We start from the raw sequence: 4,351 nt of genomic DNA, 5'->3' as shown, positions 1-4,351 counted from the left end.
TCGTGGTCAGGTTTTGAGTCTTACTCAGTTTCACACCTTGTAACACAGGCAAGAACTCTTTCTTTGATTGTTCCATTTTGAACTACTTCAAAATCTTGTCAAGGTATGTACTCATTGAAAAGCTTATCAAGCGTCTTGATCTATCTCTATAGATCTTGATACTCAATACACCCGCACCGTGGTCCCCCCCTTAAAAAAACCCTGCCACAAGACCGGCTGCCGAGGATTAGTTCTCACGGCAGATAAACTATTCCCGGCAGTTTATCTGCCCCGACCCATGAATAAGCCGGCAGTTCATTTTCTCCCGGCAGATTGGCCATGGCATCAGAATGAACACTTACCAGCAGTTTCACTGCCAGCAAAAACATGTTCACCCAATAGTTAATATGCCCCACGCTGTGTTTCACTAGCAAACCGTTCTAGGCAATATATACCTAATTTATTATCCATTCATCGAGCAACATATACCTGATTTAATATCCATTCATTCTCCTAGAGCAATCAGGAAAGATCACAGAACTTGCACATACATACACTTCAACCAACCTTAAACTTCATTCAATAACACATGCCAAACCAAATACATATGTTCCTAGATACATGTATGAAACGACCATATACAAGGAGGTTGTGCCACAAAAGGTTCTGTACATATGTTTTAGATGTGTGACACAACCAAAATGAACATAAAATGGCTTATGTACCAAAACAACCACCAAATGAGCATAGTAAAACTTGCCAATGTCTCTGGGTTCAGCAAACGAGGCATATATCACTTGACCAAATTAACTGTAGGTCTTCCAAACCTCCAGCAGCTTGCAGATCTTCCACAACTCCATCAACTTGTGTACCCTTGGGAAACCTGCAACAGATCGGAAACTCAAAATGGGGCTCTTATTTCAGATTTTAAATTGACACATCAAAGATTTTGACATGCTGCAGTTTAACTCATCAGCATAAATAAAAATCTTCTAAATGTGTAACACTTCATCGCAGCAAGCAATCATTATTATATAATTAGAATAACCATATTACTCGGGAGGACTTCTTCAATCAGATCAAGTATTGTTTACATACTAGAGGCTACGATTCGTATCCGTAAGATGGCCATGTGGTAAAGGTAATGAAATAGGACCTAGAACCTGGATATGAGGTGATGAGAGAACCCATGAAACACATCTTTATCTGAACTGAAGCAGATAAATATGACCATATCTCAACTAATTCAGGAAAGCAGGCCAAATGTCATATCTAGCACTAGTAGACAATGGCTAGTGTATCCTTTGAGATTTCCTTAAAATATCAAAAAAGAATCTCCCGCAAATTCTGAAGAGCGGCACATAATAACAAGTCTGTTACTCTCCCAGTAGCTACAAAGCATGGATACGGCAGAAACTGCCGTATTGCCGTTCTAGTACGGGGGGACACGGGGATACGCGTGGATACGTCGGGATACGCGAATCCCGCAGTATCCCATCTTATCTTGATAAAAAAAGAGAGACAAATTGGGATACGGCATAGATACGGTGGGGATACATTGGGGGACTCGGGAGCTGGCCTCCAGCGACCACAACGCTGCTCTCCTCCGACGGATGCCACGCTCGAGCTGGCAACCTCGACGGTCGCTAGCAGGGAAGAAGATCCAGGCAGAGAGGAGAAGGCGAGGTGGTTGCAGGCGAGGAAAAAGCTCCGGGCAGGGAGAAAGAAGATTTGGGTGGATTGAAAGGGAAGACGTAGACTAGCAAGAAGGTGCAGGCGAGGAGCGGTCGTCTCATCTCCTCGCTACAGTTCTTGGTGGCTGGGGCAGGGAGGAAAGAGGAGCACGGGGTAGGGAACAGCTGGAGGAGCACTTGTGTAGGGTTTCCTAGAATTGGACCTTATGTGGGCTCTGAGTGGAGAGCTACATGGGCTCTGAGTGCAGGGTCGTGTAAAGTGACCATGTGATCCTCAAAAGAAAAAAGAAAAACAATCTTACATCTAAAAATGAGGCAACATATGTCAATACTAAATAAGAATCTTTCATCTAATTTCTTAAAATACTTATATATCCTGCCGTATCCCCGAATGGCTATTTTTGAAAAAAGTCGTATCCCGTGTCCCCGTATGCGTATCCCCGTCTTTCTGTCCCCGTGTCCATGCTTCTTAGCCCAGTAGTGGGTGGCTTGGCATCCTATAGATGTGGTTATATGTCTAGGATGTAGGTTGTTCTTCAGTTTGGTGAGGTGATGCATCAGGTCTGAGAAAAATGCGTGGGGTGTTGAATTTGTTGTATCCAGACTCCTATTTTCATTATGAAAATGGGGGCCATGTGGCCCCTTTTATCGAAAAAATTTAACAAATCATGTTACCCTATTTTTGAGATATGGAAAACTAATAGAAAAAATACTATATTAAAACCGTATTAAAACCATGGAGTTATTGCCAATACAGATTATTTTGAACCAATCAGATAAAGCATAACTGCAAAAACAAAAAGGAAGTGATACCTAAAGATAGAGCATTTAACCATGTGGCATATGTGGTTAGCAACTCAAAACTTGATAAACAATTTAAAACAGAATATGTGGCCTTTGGTCGTAGCTGGCTAGTGGCTACAAAGAACACAAAACAATGCATCTTATAAGCTTGCTTGTGGTAGCATTGCTACAAACATAAATCAATCATTATACATGATATAGTTATGGAAAGAAATGAATCAATTATACATGATATGGAAGAAAACGTATCATTCTACATAATATGGTTATTGAAAGAAATGGATCGATTAGTACTCAAATGCTGACATCAAAGTAACTGAGCAAAGTAAAAGCAACTATATCACCTCTGTTTATGACTAGAACTGAACCAATAGACATCCTGTAGGAAGAGCCTGACACTTATCTGCTTCCATCTGCATACACAGGAGCTTTTGCCACTAGGCTACCATGCTCCCGATAAACATTATACAGTAGCACATCCCTTCCTTGCTGAGTAAATCAGACTTCAAGAAACACAAACAAACACCTGAGAATAATCACACAATTTCAACACTATATAACATAATTTCTACATCCGAAACAACTGAGCGTAACAAGAAAATTGTAACACTATATTAGTGCCCATTACAAGATTACTAATGGCTGAATGATAAAAATAGCAAAGAAATCTCACCGTTGGTTGAGAAGTACAGGAGGCGGTGAAGCCGAGACCGTAGGTGTCACTGCTCAGGCGGGGAAGTAGAGGTGAGGTGACACTGCTTGGGGGCGAGGATGGAGATGAGGTGCTATCCAGACGTAGTCGACACAGCGCTGCTTGGTGCAGAGGACGAATAGTAGGCATGCTGCGAGAAAGAGAGGAGGACCCATTACACAACATAACATACAAATCGAAGGACCAAATCAAGGGTGTAGACTGAAATAATGTATTGTACATAATAGAGTCTAACACTGAGTTCTAGCTCCATTCAAATATCTTTCAGGTGCAAATAGGCAAAACATGCTTAGTTCAAAAACAATGCATTGAGTTAAACATTTGTACAGAGTCTCCAGGAATGACATAGAAGATTTCTTGCACATGCTCATGCTCATTTTGTACATGCTCATTTTGTAAACTGCATTACTGTACTTTACAGAGTTGAGGGCATGCAAATTATTGGACAGAGTCTCATTCCATTTTGTACAGACTCCAGTTTTTGTACAACATCTCCAGATTTTTTGCACATGCTCATTTAGTAAACTTCAGTACTGTAGAGAGCTGAGGGCATGAAAATTCTTGGAAACATAAAAACAAAGATACAAAATATGTTTATGTCGCCCACCACTCTACCTCAACGACCCAGCTGGCGTGCAAGAATAAGAAACTATATCAGTAACCACAACCGACATTATTCTTTTCTAATTGATTTGCTTTGGTGGTGAGAGTGTGAAGCATAATTGCAAATATTAAAAAGCATCATCTCTGGAGAACATGGCGCAGTAGACTAAACAAGTGGGTTGATGACGTAAAATAATTAGCTTTCTTTCATCTCACAACTGAACTAAAAATCTCAACTAAACAACTTAGTTCAGTGTCAACGAATCTAATTAAGGTATGCACTTGTTAATCAGCAGACTTCCCTGTCCTTCAAGCTGAAGGGCTACTAATAGTACTTAGTGTTCATATATGTTTATTTTCAAGTTCTGTTTTCAAACAATGCAAATAACCTTTGAAGGTGTTTGGATTGTGGTTTTTTTGTCATTGTCAGATCAAATTAATTAAAAGGATGATTTGTTCTAACTGCTAGAATAGTTAAGTGCTACTGTTCGAGATTACATACATGTGTAGTTGCACATTCAGATGTTAAAAAGAGACAGGAGTTGAAATCTCACCTATG

General features: G+C 40.4%; 1 long non-coding RNA gene across 3 annotated transcripts; it reads right to left on the bottom strand.

Annotated features, from left to right (window-relative positions):
- Window positions 1-573: 573 nt before the first annotated feature.
- Window positions 574-3,785, bottom strand: LOC125534404. Of its 3 annotated transcripts, none has more exons than XR_007294471.1 (3): window positions 3,151-3,785; window positions 1,537-3,003; window positions 574-862 (listed from the first exon to the last, which is right to left on the bottom strand). It is a non-coding gene; the product is annotated as an uncharacterized LOC125534404 (long non-coding RNA). The 3 variants fall into 3 exon arrangements; XR_007294477.1 differs by having other exon boundaries at window positions 2,822-3,003; XR_007294474.1 differs by having other exon boundaries at window positions 574-3,003.
- Window positions 3,786-4,351: the final 566 nt, after the last annotated feature.

The sequence above is a fragment of the Triticum urartu genome, chromosome 1 (assembly GCF_003073215.2).
Source record: "Triticum urartu cultivar G1812 chromosome 1, Tu2.1, whole genome shotgun sequence".
Classification (NCBI taxonomy): Eukaryota; Viridiplantae; Streptophyta; class Magnoliopsida; order Poales; family Poaceae; genus Triticum; species Triticum urartu.
The sequence above is the reverse complement of the archived record's forward strand: the minus strand, read 5'-3'. Positions and strand labels throughout refer to the sequence as shown.